The sequence below is a fragment of the Zalophus californianus genome, chromosome 11 (genome assembly GCF_009762305.2).
Source record: "Zalophus californianus isolate mZalCal1 chromosome 11, mZalCal1.pri.v2, whole genome shotgun sequence".
Taxonomy (NCBI): domain Eukaryota; kingdom Metazoa; phylum Chordata; class Mammalia; order Carnivora; family Otariidae; genus Zalophus; species Zalophus californianus.
The window spans coordinates 68,319,230-68,336,995 of record NC_045605.1 but is presented as its reverse complement, the minus strand read 5'-3'; the positions used below and the strand labels follow the sequence as shown (position 1 = coordinate 68,336,995).

The 17,766-nt window shown below is 47.1% G+C and overlaps 1 long non-coding RNA gene across 1 annotated transcript in view; it reads right to left on the bottom strand.

The window, feature by feature from the left end:
- The window catches only part of LOC113915140, a 37,869-nt gene extending 26,686 nt beyond the window's left edge, over positions 1-11,183 (bottom strand). Inside the window, exons 1-2 of the long non-coding RNA XR_003517594.1 lie at positions 10,747-11,183; positions 9,536-9,710 (exon numbers count right to left, since the gene is read on the bottom strand). This is a non-coding gene — a long non-coding RNA (uncharacterized LOC113915140). The remainder of the gene's footprint in view (positions 1-9,535; positions 9,711-10,746) is intronic.
- Between the last annotated feature and the right edge of the window lie 6,583 nt (positions 11,184-17,766).

Here is a 17,766-nt window from a genome sequence, read left to right as displayed (position 1 = left end):
GGGCCCAGTTAGTCTCTGTGGAGGCAAGAGTGTGCGGGAGGGATTGGGAATAGGAACCAGGAGTCAGGCACTCAGCTCAGAGGCCAGTGGAAGAACCTGGAAGGGTGTGAGGAGAGAGAGCTGGCTTTTAGGGAGGAACAGAAGCAGCTGGTGTGACGTCACTGTGGAGGAAGAATGGGCAGGACTTGGGTGTTGATTGGAACTGAGGAGCAGGAGTGGGGTGCAAAGTGTCAGAAATGGAGATCCCATGAATAGTGAATCAGCCGTGGAAAGCAGATGAGAAGCCTGGCTGAAAATCCAGTGGAGGGATGGGGCAAGGCCAAAGTTGGGGTTCTGGAAAGTGCAGAGGAGGCAAGGGAAGAGCACACCAATGTGGAGTTTTGCTGGGTTTTGAAGGTCAAGTAGGGTTTATCCATGGGTGGACAGGAGAGGGAGGGCATTCTAGAAATGGGAACTGCAGGGTCAAAGGTCAGAAGGTCTGATTGAAGGACAATAAGGGGGACGTTCAACTGTGGGGTGGGCTGCCATATCAGAGTATGCAAAAATAATAGAGTTGGACCCGATTACAGACAACCTGGAAAACGGTCCCAAGGTACTCGGACTTGAGATGGGACTGCTGAATAAATTTGAGAAGATGAGGCAAGTAAAGGAAGGGGCTTCTAAAGAGGTTTTACACGTGTCCTATTCACTTCTTGTTTGGGCACCTCTTGGTGAAGTTTTTTCATCCTTCTCTCTAAAAGTTATACCTTAGTCCTGTGCCGTGTATGAACTTCTGCTTTTTTACCAATCCCACCATGTTGTCATTCATTTGTATGCCTGGCTTTCCTGCTAGAGTATCTTTCTTATTTCTCATTTTCATATTTCTGGAATCTCCAATAACAGCAATAATAATATTAATTAATATATCATTATATTATCGAGTACACTCTCTTTTGTATCTTACAAATGTTATCTCAAGAAGTCTTTTCAAAGCCCTATGAAGTAGGTATCTACTAGTAGCCCCGTTTTAGAGATGAGGAGACTAAAGCACAGGGCCATTACTTGCCCAGGATCATGTTGCTGGTAGCTAGGGGCCAAGATTCGAGTCTGAGTTGTTGAGCCACACAGCCTACACTCTGTATTATTTTCATAACAATGATAACATATAGAAGACATTTGCGAAGAACCAGACGTGGAGCAACGTATTTTACATGTAATAAGTCATATAATCCCTCAACATTGAGGTAGGTCTCACTACTGTTCCCTTTTGGCGGATGACAAAACTGGGTTTTTGTTTATTTTTATCTTTTTAAATTTTGTACTTAAATTCAATTTAATTAACATATAGTGTATTGTTAGTTTCAGAGGTAGAGTTTAGTGATTCATCAGTTGTATATAACACCCAGTGCTCATTACAAGTGCCCTCCATAATGCCCACGAACTAGTTACCCCACCCCCCCACCCATTGCTTTTGTTTTTTTAAGATTATTTTTATTTTTATTTTTAAGTGATCTCTGCATCCAATGTGAAGCTTGAACTCACAACCCCGAGATCAAGAGTCACATGCTCTTCTCACTGAACCAGCCGGGTGTTCCGGGGAACTGGGTTTTAAGCAATGTCTAAGTCATGGAGGAAGCAAGCAAAGGACCTGGACCCATGTCCCCAGACTCTCAGATACGGTTCCATACTCCCTTCCAGCGCATGGTGTGTGCTCATCAGATATTTATGGAATAAATAAATGGCTGAAGTAGAAGAAGGAGGGAAGAAGGGAGGGAGGAATGGAAGAAGAAATGAAGGAAAAGAAAAGAAAAGAAATGAAGGGAGGAAAAAGGAAAGAAAGGCATGAGGGAAATAGAGGAAAATAAATCCAACAAGATGTAGCAATCGGCGATCTTGTGAGCTTGGCTGGTGCTGGTAATGCAAAGAATACATTATGTAAATATTTTGAAGGAGGACTCTGAGAGTAAAACCTCTAAATCAAAGGAAGCTTCACGAATGTGAAACTCCAAAACAGCACAAACTGATGAGGAAATCCTTGAGAGTAGAAAGGGCTTCCTGGAGCCCAGGTATGTAAGCCAGTGATGGCTTTACTCCCCGAAGTCCTGACGTTCTTCCTTGGAATAGCAAACTGTGATGAGTATGGGTTCCTCAAAACCACCCACACCCAAGAGGTACCTTCTTTTGAAATATTTCCTGGTGTTTGGTTGTTTGTAAGGGACACCAAAAATCTCCATGACCCAAATTGACCAACAAGATGAATGAGAACTCAAATAGATTTCTTTTTTGCAGAAGGATGGTATTTGGTTGTATAGACATTGCACGCACGTGTGTGTGTGTGTGTGTGTGTGTGTGCGTGTGCATGTGTGTTCTGGGTTTCTCTATTGCTGTGTGCCTCAGGAAGGGGATGTGTGGGAGAACTGGCTGCAACATCTGTCACCCCATCGATCGCCACGGTTGATTCGGCCGATCTGGCTGGCCAGGTGGGTGCCCCCTTCGCCTCTCACTGCTCCATGTGAGTCCCTCCAGAAGCTGGACACTTGGTCGAAGAGGACGGCCTTCCCCGATAGAGGACTGTTCTTCGGTCAAGGGTAGATGAGTAGCTGCGCTCCCCAGCTAGAACCTCCAAACAAGCTCTCAAGGTTCATTTGTAGGAGAATGTAGGATAGTCAAGCTTCCAAGACTGCAGACACATCCAAATGAGACACTGCGTGTGGCAGTCTGCCTTTCTTAAGGAAAAAAAAAAAAGGAAGGGACAGAATTTCTGCAGGGTAGGCAGGCTGGCTGGAGGTACTGTTCTTAGGTTAATCAGGCCATGCCTGGTGGATTTTTCTACCACAGACTAGCTTCCTCAGTTTAGCATATTGATAGGAACCATATTTTCCAAACCCTACACAGGGTCACAGCGTTGGACAGAGCACTGAGTTTTGCTTTATGAACATAGTCATGTGAACTTCTCACCATGGCACAAAAATGACATCATCTGTCATTAGCCATTTTATGAATTGTCTTTATGGAAGGTAAAATGGCAGGATGTCAGGACCACCCAGGGATACAGGAACAAGTGGTCCTTGCCCCCTTCCCCCAGAGCCAGTGGTCTTTAAGGAGAGCAAGGTGCAGCCGCAGGGATGGGGCCTCTCCTGCCCCACAGACACGGTGGGCCTCGGTGACACGGCATGGCTCACGATTCCTGTGGCAGGGAGCTCAGCCTGGGGCCGCCGGCCGGTCTGCTCCTCGCTAGCTGCCAGCCTATCGGTGGGGGCCGTGAGTCAGCTCTGGGCTGTCACTCGATCCGGAGGGGCCATGGACAAGGGGAGCCTCCCCAGACCCAGGGCTGCCGCCTGCAGCTGGAGCGCGGCAGGAAGCCTGCTCAGTCCAGGCCGCCCTTCCCTCGGTGCCTGGGGAAGCAGCTCCCGCTGACTGGAATTCAGAGCATTGTTGAGAAACCCCTTGTCACACCCACAGCCATCCCACCCCTGCCCTGAAAGGGGCCTCGCTGCACACACAGGGCGTCTCTGAAGCACTCCAGAGATTTTACTGAATCAATCTCCTTTGTCCGCCACATAATTCCAGTGGAATTAGTCAGCTTTAATGGGTAGCATCTCATCCTACTTCCCTTTCTGCCTAGAAGTACACCCACTGGCTTCTTCCTCCAAGCCTCTTGTTTTTCCGCTCCTGGTTGGTGGCTATTGGGCTGTGCACTTAACCCGTGCAGGGCCACACTGGGTGAGGAGGTGGGGGCAGGGAGGGATATGATGGAGGCTTACTAAGGCACAGTGGCAGAAGCCTCCTCATGTTCTATCCTACAGAATCTGCCCCATGGTACTCCAAGGTAGGAATTATTATCCACTTTTTTCTTAAGATTTTATTTATTTATTTGAGAGAGAGAGAATGAGAGAGATAGAGAGAGAGCACGAGAGGGAAGAGGGTCAGAGGGAGAAGCAGACCCCCCGCTGAGCAGGGAGCCCGATGTGGGACTCGATCCCGGGACTCCAGGATCATGACCTGAGCCGAAGGCAGTCGCTTAACCAACTGAGCCACCCAGGTGCCCCTATTATCCACTTTCTAGAAGAAACTGAGGGTCAAGCAAGTTTTGTAATTTGCTCAAGGTTACAAAGCTGGTGAGGGGTAGAGCACAAATTCAAACTGGAGTCTGTGTGATTCTATTAACCAGCCAAGCAGGAGGCTTGTTTGGAGGAATCTCTATTCCTCATATTGTTTTTGTTTATTATTTCCAAAAAAAAAAAAAAAAAGGCCTCCCCAAGCCCCTCACTTTAGGAAACCTCATGGACTGCATGACCCTGTTCCCAGTCATGGGGTGATTTTTGGTAATATGATGACAGACACAGTGTTGCAAATTGCAGACAGGGTGCGGTCACCCGCTTGACCAGCCTGGATGATACAGAGATCCTACAGAAAGCTGGAGATCAGGCGCTTGCCTGCCTTTCAATGCTCTGAGTGCAGAGAATAGTCACTTACCAGGTTTGTCTGGCTACCTGCTCCTTCACCCCCAGCTGCCCCACCCTCCCCACCTAGCTCTCCTACCCTGGCCCTCAGCTTCTCCACTATGTGCTCGCTCCCCCACAATCTTTCTACTGGAGCTTTCTAAACCAACGTGGACTCATATAGCATCATCTTCTGCTTAAAGACTGCCATATAATCCAGCAATTTCAGGGGGTAGACATCCAAAGGAAATGCAATCAGAATCTTGAAGAGATATCTGCACTCCCGTGTCTATTATTCACAACAGCCGAGACATGGAAACAATCCAAATATCCATCAATGGGTGAATGGATAAAGGAAACGCGGTATGTACATACAACGGACTACTATTCGGCCTGAAGAAAGAAGGGAATTCTGGTATTTGTGACCCCATGGGTGAACCTGGAGGGCATTATGCTAAGTCAACTAACGCAGACAAAGACAAATACTGTGTGATCTCACTTGGATGCGGAATCTGAAGTAGTGGGACTCACTGAGTAGAGTGGTGGTGGCCAGGGGTTTGGGAGCGGGGGAAGGAGGAAGGTGGGGGCAGTGTGGGGCCATGTGGGTCAAAGAAGACGAACCTTCAGTTACAAGAAGAATAAGTCCTGGAGATCTAATGTACACTGTGGTGACCACGGTTAACGATTCTATGTTGTACACTTGAAATTTCTTCAGAGGGTAGATCTCGAGTGTTCTCACCGCAGGGAAAGAGAAAGGTAACTAAGTGAGGAGATGGGTATGTTAACTAGCTTGATTGTGGTGATCATTTCATAATGTGTATCAAAACATCGCATTGCACAGCTTAAATAGATCCAATTTTTGTCAGTTATATCTCAATAAACCTTCTATGGCGTTTCCCTCCAGGCACCAGATTAAAGCCACTGCAGAATGTCCCTAACGAGGCAGGAAGTACTCAGGCCTCTAAGCCTTTGTTGGTGTTACTCCTTCTACCGAGAAAGGCCTTCCCTCCTGCTCTGAATGGCAACCTCCTTCAAGAGCTGGTTCAAACACGACTTCCTAAGAGGAGACGTGCACTCTGCCTCTCAGGGCTGTCATGGGGATTAAAGCACATTGCATACAGCCCGCAGTAAGGATTCGGAAAAGTGAAGCTTTTATGGTGAGATTTTTCTCACGTGCCCAGAGACTCCTGAGGGCCGAGTGGGCCGGAAGCAGTGGGAGATGGAAAATCCAGATTCCAGCCTGGTGCTGTCTGCTGACCGCTTGGACCCAACCCACGACCCATAATGTCTTCCAGAACCTCTCAGTGCCCACTTCCCTACCCCTGCTCTCTGTGGGGTGCCGACCATGCCCCCATCACCCTGAATTAGCGCCTGTCTTCCCCAGTAGGCCTGCAGCCCTCAACCACAGGACAGGACTCGCTGGTGTGTTGCACTGGGGCCTGAACTGGGTAGCAAGTCATTTGCACTATTAATAGTAAAAGCACCAAAGTTTTCGAATGAGCTGCTTTTGTTATAAAGTGGAACGGATTTAGGTTATTCTTATAACAATGTCATTTTCATTCACTTGCATGTTTTCCAGAGTAGATGAGAAAGGGGTGGGGTTGCACGTAGCTTTGCTGATAATTGTTCCAAGTGTTAAAGAAAAAAAAAATTGAGAAAGGGTCAACCGATCTCAAGGTACATTAGTGGGCTGTGGCCAGTCCATGGTGCATGGGGAGGGGTGTGTGTCTGCACATGGAATTTATTATTTAAGGATGTGTATGTGTGTGGGCACATGCGTGTGTTGGGGGCAGGGTGCTTTATATAGTCATGCTAAAAAATACCCCCAGGTGAGAGCAACAATTATTTCCACCAGGTTGAAGGTTAACTGTGATCAAGATGGAACAACGCAGAAAATACCTGATGTAATGTAAAAAGGAAAAAAAAAAAACCACGAAAATCTCAAACTATATGTACGTTACAGGTACACAAAAAGTCAGTGCAAATCTGGCAGGAAGGCAAGCTAAGAAACAAATGAGCTGTGATTTGTGAGACGAAAAGGCTTGAGGTGAAGTTTTTTCTCACAACAGTGTGAGCAGGCTCTTGATCTTGTAGATCCATCTCCTGACCACAGTGTGTGGTCAGCAATGCTGTGGCTGTTGGTAGCCCACCTGGCCTGATGTTCCTAGAGTTTCAGGGGGTAAGGGACCAGCCCACCTGCACTCAGTAGACCTTGGGCCCACTCTCCTCAAAAAGGTCATTGATACAAAATCCTCCATGTTAGTCATCGCTCTCTCACTCCGTCCGTAGCCCAAGTATCAGTAATCCAGCCATCGTTTTGCTAGTGCTCCCTTCTTTCTACCGTGTCCTGAGACTCCTTGCCTTTGACTCAGCCCCTGACCTCCCAAACTCTTACACCTGAGCCCTCTGCAATCGCTTGTGTCACAACCACCAAACCACAGGAGGGCTCCCACTTTCCCCCCAGCGCTCCTCCCCAGTCCCTCCTAACGCAGGCTGATTGCCCTGAGGACACCACATACCTTGCCCCTGTCTCCAGTCACGGTTGTTCATCCTCCACACCCAGTCCTAGGGCTGGAAGCTGTTGTCGCTGTCCTGGTTCCCAAACGCTGTTCTCACAATACTGTTTCTCTGCCCTTTGAGGGCGGTGCCGTTGAGCATCACTGATCCGGGGATTCCCCGCCATGTTGCCGCCATCTTCCAGCTTCCATCATCCCTTTCATCCACTGAAGACGTGGGCACCTGCCTTTTTGCCTGCCTCTACTCTGCCATCTCTGCGTTCGAGCTGGTTGACTTCAGTATCTGTGGATGGCTTACCCAACACTGAGGCCCCATCCGTGGGTTTCTTGTCCTTTCCAGTTAAGCTCCTCCAAAGCGCTGTCTCTCCTTACCGTCTCCATTATCCTTATTCCTCTCTCTCCCCTCAGCCATTCCATGCAGGACGCTGGCCCTGCCTGCCACCCAAGCAGCTCCAGTTTCGGTCACTGGTGAGCCCTGTGTCATCAAATCCAAGGGACATCTGCCCAGCGTCATCTTATTTGCCCTCTCAGCAGCAACGGACACCGGTGACCGTTCACTCCTTCTGGAAACACCCTTCCCTTGGCTTTAAAGACAAGACTATTCTCCTGGTTTCTCCCCTGGTTTCCCTGTATCCTCTGCAGGTCTACCCTTCTCATGCTCACCATCAGGTGCTGATGTCCCTGTCCCCTTCTCTATCTACAATCTCTTCCTAGGTGATCACATCCTTGCCCACAGCTTCAGCCCTCTGAGAAGAACATGGACATTTCTATCTCCACCCCCAGCCTCTTCTCTGGCCCATAGAACCAACTCTTGACCTGATATTTCTACGTGGACGTCTCCAGGGCAACCTAAACAGGCCCCAAGCCAAATCCTGTCTCCCCAAAATGCCTGGTCCTTTTGGTGTTCTCTGTCTTAGAGGGCAGCACCACTGTCCACCTAGGTGTACAAGCCAGAAACCTAAGAGTCATTCTTGGTATCTCCTTATCTTGCACACCCTACCTGCAATTCATCACCAAGGAGTATTTCTTTTCCCTTGTCAAAGTTTCTCAAATCCATCTACTGCTCTTGATCTCCAACTCAATGCCCTAGTTCAAGTCATCAGTACCATTTGCAAGGCCCATTGCTACAGCTTGGGCTCTCCTAAATTTAATCCGAGTCTCTCCAATCATCTTCACAGAGCACCTATATGCATCTTTGTGAAATAGTCATCTACATCATCCTCTGCTTAAAATCCACAACGACTTTCCATCTTTTTAGGACAATGACAAAATCATTAATGTGGCCTACAGGTTCCCTTTCATCTTTCCCCTCATCTCATGCATTCTCTCCTTCTAGCCTTCTTTCCCTTCACCATTCTCCCTTGTTCTCCTTTGCCCCAGGGCCTTTGCACAGCAGTTCCCTTTGTCTGGAACATTCTCCATACCCTTGGCTTAGTTCACTTCTACTTCACACATTAGTGCAGGCATCACTTCCGGGGGGAAATCTCCCCTGACCTCCCAACAAGGGCAAATTTCCCTTTTAAGGTTCATAACATCATGCATGTATTTCTTCATAGCACCGAGAGCAATAGACAGTTATATGTGTCATGATTTGAGTAGTGGCTCTCTCCCACTCTCATTAAAGTTTCATCGGGGGAAGGAATCATGTCTGATTTTGATCAACATTAAATCTCTAGCACATAATGTAGAACAGGAGCACCCAATTTAAAATAACAGCTTTAATCACTATTTTTTATAGCCTGATTCTTTTACAGAGCTGTTATAACCATTTGCCACACATGTATTTGTTTGTTTCTCATTTACTAGATTGAAAGTTCCACAAGGGCAGAGAATTTGTTACATATTTTATTACTAGCACCTGATACAGTGCCTAGCATGTGGTGGTCACTCCACCAGTATTTTGCATAAACACTAAGTGCTTAATAAATGTTTGTTGAAGGAATAAATGTATTCTGCACAATAACAAAATAACCACCCTCCTCAGAAACAGTATGGTATTCAATTAGCTCATCTAGCTATTATGTACTTGCATGCCTATATTTGCCATAAATAAATCCACTACATAAAATTATAGTGATAACCACCAAATTTACCAAAATAGCTACCTTATCCTAATTAAGATATTAATTGAAAATTTACTTTATTCAGCAGTAACTTGTTTATTTGCTTATCTACCATTAAAATAATTTCCTCCAGAAAAGGAACTTCAGATAATGATAAACATCCCATCCATAATTGCAGAGTAATATTTTAAGTAACTCTTGAGTTATTGCTTGTCTCCTCCAGGCTGTGTTCTCCTTTTCATAGGCACTGCCAAATTGCCCTTCCAAAGGGTTTTACTAATATTCGCGGCCACTGGTGGAAATGGAAATGTTCATTTCCCCCCAACAAAGACTGGGTTTTCAAAGCACAGAAGTGGCCATAATGAGGGGTAGTTTGAGGAAGGTGGAACACAGAGGCGGCAAAGCCAGATATCTAGGAGCTGAGATCCTAGAGGAGGCCACTGATACCTGCCTTTATGTCTTGTGCTACAGTAGAGCAGGGAAAAGAGAGGCTCAAGTCAATACTCCCACCTTCCCAGATTCTCCAAAACCTTACCTTGCGTCCTCCTTTGGAGGTGGTCGAAGAAATCTTGGTCACTTGCGCCACCTGCTGTCCAAGTTGGGGAATGGCTTGCCGACGTCCATGCCTCCGGAGGAGTTTTGTTTCAAGCAATTTCTACCCAGTTTCCTCCCTGTGCGTGACTTTCTCCTTTCCTCCAACAGCACACCTTCTGAGATACGGATGGAACAAAGGCATAGCTTTCCCGTTGCCTTTGGGAAAACGGGCTCAGAGCTTCCACCCCTTGTTCTTATTTCTGACAATATTTTAGGTAATTGTTTCAATTCAGCCCCCTGTTAGGCTCTGAGCAGGCCCTGCGGTTACAAAGATGAATGTGATGCGATTTTCCTCCCGAAGGATGTCATAGTCTAGTGGGAGTGTCAGGCAGGCAAACGAATAATTAAAATGCCAATGTCACGGTAGAGACAATACGAACCGCAGGGAAAGGTAAAGCGCCCCCACGGAATCCATGGAATGCGGAGGGCTTTCAGAGAGGAGATGAGATGGACCTGAGCTCTGAGCGAGGGGCGGAGGCTCGCAGGTGCGAAAGATTACTAATTGGGGCAGACCAAACCGGCAGGGGCACCTGGGTGGCGCAGCCGGTGGAGCCCCTGACTCTTGGCTTCCGCTTGGGTCTGGAGACCGAGGTCCATGTCGGGCACTGCGCTCAGCATGGAGTCTGCTCGCGATTCTCTCTCTCTTCCTCTGCCCCTCTTGCTCCTGCTCTCTCGCTCTCTTTCTAAAATAAATAAATCTTAAACAAAACAAAACAGAAAAAACAAAACCTGGCAAGTTGCAAAACTGGGGAGGCCAAATATCTACAGCCTGTTCTGGGAACAGCAAGAAGTCGATAACTAGTATTAACAGTTTGTTATAGATCCTTTTAGTTTTTTTTTTTTTTAAGATTTTATTTATTTGTCAGAGAGAGAGGGACCGTGCAAGCAGGGGGAGCGGCAGGCCGTGGGAGAAGCTCCCCGCTGAGCAGGGAGCCCGATGCCGGGCTCCATCTCAGGACCCCGGGATCATGACCTGAGCAGAAGGCAGACGCTTCACCAACTGAGCCACCCAGGCGTCCCCTTTCAGGATTTTTGAAATGCCTTTTTCTGTGTATATTTGTGGATGGATATTCGTGTGTGTCTATGACTTACTTTCATTTCTCTAAACATTGTATTTTAGACATCTCTCCATGTTGGTGAATCAAGACCTACCTTTTATCTTCTGCACAGTGTTCGTTTGTGTTGATCCATCCTATCCCTCTTTAGTGGACGTTTGAGGTGGTTTGCAGTTTTTCACCTTGTATGTCTATCTTTATAGACATGTGCAGGGATTTCCTAGGAGGGAAGTTGCTGAGTCAAAGGGTAACTACACCTAAACTTTTATCTGACATTACTTAATGACTTTTTAAAATGTTTCTACCAATGTATACTCCTTTTAGAGTAGCTTACGTAAGTCATGTAAGCTAGTGAGTCCCTCAAATCTTTCCCTGTCTGGTTTAATCCATGTGCATGTTTTGTTCCCTAAAAGAACGATCCTGACGATCGTACAGGCATAGAGTGATCTGTTTTTTACGTGGCCATAGCCACCACCCTCTAACACTGCTGGTATTGTCCCCGTTTTATAGATGATGATGAACCAAAGCTCAGAGGAGTTGGGGTCTTGCCCACAGTGCCCCAGGTAGTGAGGACCAGAACTAGAACTCAGGCCTCCAGCATCCTAAAGCTCTCTCTACTACTCTGTTGCTAGGCAACACTTCTCCCATTCGATTCTTGAGCCAATGTTACTTGTTGCCATGGTGCTGCTGGGACAAGGAGCAGTACGTTGTCATTAAGCAGCGAGCTAGAATCTTAGCTCCTAGCGGAAAAGGGTCTTTATGCCCCTATGTGTGGCCAGAGAGGGGCGGTTGGATGGAGCTGGCTGGTTATCACATGAGTTTCATGTGGGGCAGATGTTTGTCTTCACCTCTGTCTACCAGGAATGCCTGGGCAGAAGTGCTATGTGGCCCAAGTCCAGTGTGTGCCTTCTCTACTCAGTCTAGAAGGAAAAGGGGTGTCCTTGGTAAATAGCGCCATGCTGGAGTCAGACCTGAGCTCAAATCCTGCCTCTGCCACTTTCCTGTGAGTGACCTACATTTCCTGATTCTCAGTTTCCTCATCTGGAGGGAGACCCGTCGTGCCCACCTCATCAGGTTCTATGTGTGGACTGAATGAGCTCAGGGACACCAATCACTTCGCCAAGTGTCCAACGTTCACCACCGTTTATTAACTCAGCACTCAGTATATGTAACTAATGTGAGTTTGTTATTTTTATTACCCACCCACCCAGTCCTCTTTGGATGTTTTGCAGGAGTCAAAGGGGTTCCAAAACATCTCTAGTATTCCATCACTCAACACCAAGGTGAAGGAGTACAAAAGCTCGTCATGTTCTTGTCTTTAGGAACACTCATAAACAGGTTTTCAAAAGATTTGATGTAGTGAAGTTCTGTGCCTCAGAAACGCGTTATCTGCCCCAGGAATGAGTCATCTGTAGTAGGAGGAAAAGTGAAACTGTTTTTCAAAGACGACACAATGGAAATTGCACAATTCAAATTATTGCAATTGCCTTTTCAGCTGAATCCAAGGAAATTTTTTCTTGAATTCATTCACTTGACTTTTTGAACGCCTATTATGTCAGGCTCCATGCAAAGGGTGGAAAGATGAATAGAACACGGCCCTTGCCCCAGGGAGCTCGCAGATTAGCAGGGGAGACAGGCATTTAAAATAATTACAGCAATGTGATAGCTGCTGGTGAGGGGGTCTGTGGCTGGTGCTGTGGGGACCCAGAGCGGAGAGCCCTTACCGGGCTGGGGTGGGGCGGGGAAGATTCAGGAAAGCCTTCACAGAGCTGGAAGCAGCTGAGCAGGCAGACAGGAGGCAAAGGCACTCGGCGGGAGAACACGAAGAGGAAGCAGGAGGGAGCATGGCGTGTTCAGACCGGGGCTCGGGCTGCATGCAGCGTGCTATGGGGACAGAGGTGCAAGAGACAAGTGTCTGCACCCTGTGTCTCTGCCGTGGCCAGGCTTGGCCCTGCACCATGGAACTCGCGCCCTTTCTTGTAGTGTCATGGCTCTAGGCCTGAGTACCCCCCCCCGCCCCGGTTCTAACTGCTGGTGCACCCCACCCCTCTATAAGCACAGAACCCAATTCCAGGTCCGAGTATGAATGCCACCGTGGGGCAGCCAGGAGGAGTTGTCTCCATGATGAATAGCACATCAGGTCGCCGACCTGGGAGGAAAAGACATCGGCCATCCGCACATGTGGCTTCCACGGGGTTCCGGCTGTACCTGAGGGCGAGGATGCCATTTTTGGTTCTTCCACCCCTGGTTAGGGGGAGACTCCCAAGTTGCCTTTCATCATTTCTCCTGGGACATCAGATCAGCCAGCTACTCTTCAGCTGGCGTGGGGCTCTCCCTGGGAATGAGCTTTTCTTCTCTGTGGGTGTAGCTCCAGGAAGGATTCTGGACACATCCACGATGAACTATCCTAGACAGATGAGAAGGACAGATGCCAGTGTGTGGCTGCCGGTCTGGTTAGCCAATCTGGACGCCTCCCTGAATGAAGCCACCCTGGCAGCCCCAGGCCGTGGACTACACAACTCACGGGAACACCATGCCCATGGACTAGGGTGCAATGCAGCCTCTCCACCCCAAGGGCTGGGGCCCGGCCCCATCAGGGCTGCGGTAGTACATATGCATGTGCATGTGGGGAGAGGAGCAAAGGAATACAGCGGCACCACATACGCACCCCCCACCCCACCCCTGATGGTGCCTGCGTGGTCAGTGGAGGGCTTCAGGACATCAAGGACTGTGTTGAGCAGACTTCATGTTCTAACACCTGCATTTCCAGCCCACTAGGAATTACTTTCGAATTCTGTTGAGTCTGGACGGCATGAAGTTTATCACAATCTTCTTCTTGTATTTAACCTCAGCTGGATGGAGGCTCAGCTCTTGTCTCCCTCCTGGAGCTCCTAGTCTAGAATAAGATGAGATGAACTGAGGATCTACCCTACCCCTCCCTCACTGTGCACAGAAATGCGTCTTACTGCTAGTAACCTATTACTGTTTTCCCGAATGTATCAGTGGATAGTGTTAGTGAACCTTAAGTTCCCATTGGCTTTGGAAAGCGCCCTGTCAGGCAAATATATGGGGGGAAGTGAAAAGAAGCCCCCAAATCCTGTTGCACAAACTCAAAGGAGATCGGTGAAACTCCACCTGCTGTAGGATCGTGGGCAAATGGTGAAAGCGTCCATATTCTCAAACGGATCTGACAATAGTGCCTATCTTAAGGTTGTTTCCAAAATTAATGAGATAAAACACACGTAGAATACTCAGCACTTTACCTTGCATAAGTCAGCTCTCAGGGATATTAGCTATGATGGTATTGCTTTACTTTTCTGGACAAAGTGTCTGAGCATTTCTTTTCTTTTTTTTTTTTTAAAGATTTTATTTATTTATTTGACAGAGAGAGAGACAGCGAGAGAGGGAACACATGCAGGGGGAGTGGGAGAGGGAGAAGCAGGCTTCCCATGGAGCAGGGAGCCCGATGCGGGACTAAATCCCGGGACCCTGGGATCGTGACCTGAGCAGATGCTTAATGACTGAGCCACCCAGGCGGCCCTGTCTGAGCATTTCTAAGAAGGAATCAAACATAAGCACAATCTGGGGCAGTGGCCATCATCACTGAGCACGATCTGGGCTATGTGCTGACTAAGCAGATACACCTCTATCCCCATCTCCGATTTAAAAAAAGTGCAGATTCCCATGAATAACCACTTGTTCAAATAAAGCCAGGAGTGGAGTTATTGTGGTCGACATTTCTCAATCATCTCAGAGAGAACGGGTCAGACCAAACCTTGCTTTTTCATTCAAGTCCTGAGCTGAGGTCAGTGACCCCATGGTGACCGGCCAGCCAGGGTGGGTCCACAGAACAACATCGGTCTTTGCATCCACTCTTTTCTTCATGGGAAGACCCAAGAGCTGTGGAAATTCTGACCATAAGGTTAGCCCTGCACTAATAGGAGGGAAGGGAAACGGGAGGGTACACCCTATTTTCTGTCTGAGATCTAAGCAAAGGGCTTTTATTTTAAGGTCCTGAAGGTCAAGAAAGCTTTCTTTGCACCATTCTTGGGTCGGAGGGGTTGGAGGTTGAGTTCTCCTTACTGCCAGGACAGTTGTGCTCGATTGTCTATTGGCAGCCGACCACCGTTCCCCATTTCAGCCACTCTACCCTGTAGTGTGAGGGCTGGAAGCCTAGGTACTAGAATATTCCAGAATCTCTCGCCAGGGTTCTGTGTCAGATTCCACTCATCAGAGGTACTTGTGCAAGATTTGGAATGTGGACAGTAGGTGGAGGCCATCGTGTTGTTCCTCTGGCAGTAACGAGCAGGTGTGTGGCTTGAGCAGATGTGAGGCATTTCAGAGGTCCGGGTTTGCCTCTGGGGATCCCTGGCCCTGGGGCTGCAGCCAGCTGGATCATTGCTGGTTTCCTTTGTCTGCAGTGATTTCCTGCTTCTGAGACCCAGAAGGAAGTCTCCGAGCCGGCCATGGCTTCCCCTGACTTCTGCCCCTTCAGCCCCTTTCGACTGTTCCGCAAGCACTAACTTCTCTGGACTGAATCCCTTCCGCTTAAAATATCCAGAAAGGTGTTTCTGGTTCCCTGACCAGTAGGAAGTGGCTAGCTTGAGAAGTCTTATTGGCTGGACTGAGAACTTAGGACTTAGTTTTTTGGGGTTTTTTTTCCTGTGTTATTGAGTAGTTCAGGCAACTGAATGATCCTTGAGCCTTATTTCTGCCCCAATGACCTAAAATGGTGCTTCATTTCCAGGAAGTAAAAACAGAAACCAACAGGTCTCTCCATCTGAAGATAGATCCTCAGGCTTTCTGTAAATACCTACTAGGAAAATAATGCTCCATGAATTACTATGATTTGATAACCATCTCATCCAACCCATTACTAATATCCTTTTGGGAAAAAGCTTAATTTAATTTTATGCATAAGGACCATTAAAAATGCATTACCAGTTACAGAAATTAAAGAAAAAGCACACCCGTATTTGAAGCATCCTGACAAATCAAGTTGTTTTGATTTTCTTGTTCCTGCTTGTCTTATCCACAGGCATGTGTAATTTTATGTATTACTAACTCTTGCTCTAACTATTGTGAAAACACAATTTATGATCTGCATTTTGGGCCTAACAGTGCGTTAATAAAATTTCCATCTTGTTATACAGACTTCCTAATCGTCACGTTGAATTACTTCATTACCTTTAGTTGAGTGAATTGATCATAATTTACTAACCTTTTCCTCCATGGCTGAATATTTAGGCAGGTTCTAATTATTTTGTTAGTATGCTTACTGCTTCAATGAACATCTTTTTGCTTCTGCTGATTAATCTTCTCAGGAAAAATTCCCATGAGTAGAATTTCTAGGCCAGGAAGCCTCATTTACATGTCTGGAACGGATTTCCACTCTCATCTCACCTCATCGCCCTAGATTTTATGCTCCATTAGTTACCTGAGTGGGCCAGAAGGAAAATGGGAGGCGTCGGAGAGCCTGGAGTTCTAAAGCCAGGCGGAGACTGGGAAGAGACTCCAGGATCTGGAAAGACACAGACGCAGCGACAAACAGCCCCAAACATTTTACATAATGAACATGTTTATTTCTCACCTAGCGATAGGCAGGGCAAGGGACCTCTGGAGTGATTCAGGCTATATTCATCCTAAGGCTGCACCTGCCAGGGCTGTTGGCACCCTCTCCGTGCAGCCAGCAGATGGAGCAAGAGAGTGAGTATCACGTAGGGGAGGGTTCAGGGGTCGGACCTGTGAGTGGTCTCCCTTCTGCTCACATTCCATTGTGTAAGTCACAAGTCCCCACTTAACTGCAAGGCAGGCTGGGAAGTGTAGTTTTGGTGTACGCCCAGGAGGAAGAGGGGAGTGTGGATACCGGTGTGCGCAAGCAGTGTCTGCCAGAGCCTTTTTTAAATTTAGCCAAACAAGCCTGAGAACAGGAAGGGCAGGGCAGCGGAGCTCTGCTGCTTGCACACAATGTGCGTGTAGAGTAATGCAAATAGAATGTGCCTGCCTAGAGGCTGGCAGGGTGGGGTTTTCTTTAATGAATAAATTAATTTTATCTTCATTTTTAAAAAATTTTATTTCATTAAGTCTTTTAATTCCAGAGTAGTTAACATACCCTGTTATATTAGTTTCAGGTACAATACAATGATTCAACAGTTCTATACATTACCCTGTGCTCATCAAGATAAGTGTGCTCTTTAATCCCCATCACCTGTTTCACCCATGCCCCCCCTCCCCTCTGGTGACCGTCAGTTTGTTCTCTACAGTTAAGAGTTTATTTCTTGGGTTTTTTCCTTTCTCTCTTTCTTTTCCTATGCTCGTTTGTTTTGTTTCTTAGTTTCCACATATGAGTGAAATATGGTATTTGTCTCTCTCTGACTTATTTCACTTAGCATTATACTCTCTAGCTCCATCCATGTTGTTGCAAATGGCAAGATTTCATTCTTTTTTATGGCTGAGTAATATTCCATTTTATATATATATTCCATATATATATGGAATAAGGGAGTAATATTCCATATATGTGTGTGTGTGTATATATATACCATATCCCCTTTATCCACTCATCTATCGATGGACATTCAGGTTGCTTCCATATTTTGGCTATTGTAAATAATGCTGCGATAAACATAAGGGTGCATATAATCCTTTCGAATTAGTGTTTTTGTGTTTTGGGGGTAAATACCCAATAGTGTGATTACTTGATTGTAGGGTCGTTCTATTTTTAACTTTTTTCAAAAAGTATTTTGTTTATTTATTTGACAGAGAGAGACACAGCGAGAGAGGGAACACAAGCAGGGGGAGTGGGAGAGGGAGAAGCAGGCTTCCCGTGGAGCAGGGAGCCCGATGCGGGGCTCGATCCCAGGACCCTGGGATCACGACCTGAGCCGAAGGCAGATGCTTAATGACTGAGCCACCCAGGCGCCCCTATTTTTAACTTTTAAAGGGAAATCCATACATACTGTTTCCAGAGTGGCTGCACCAGTTTGCATTCCCACCAACGGTGTAAGAGTGTTCCCCTTTCTCCACATCCTCCCCGACACTTGTTGTTTCTTATGATTTTGATTTTAGCCATTCTGACAGGTGTGAGGTGATCTCTCACTGTAGTTTGGATTTGCAT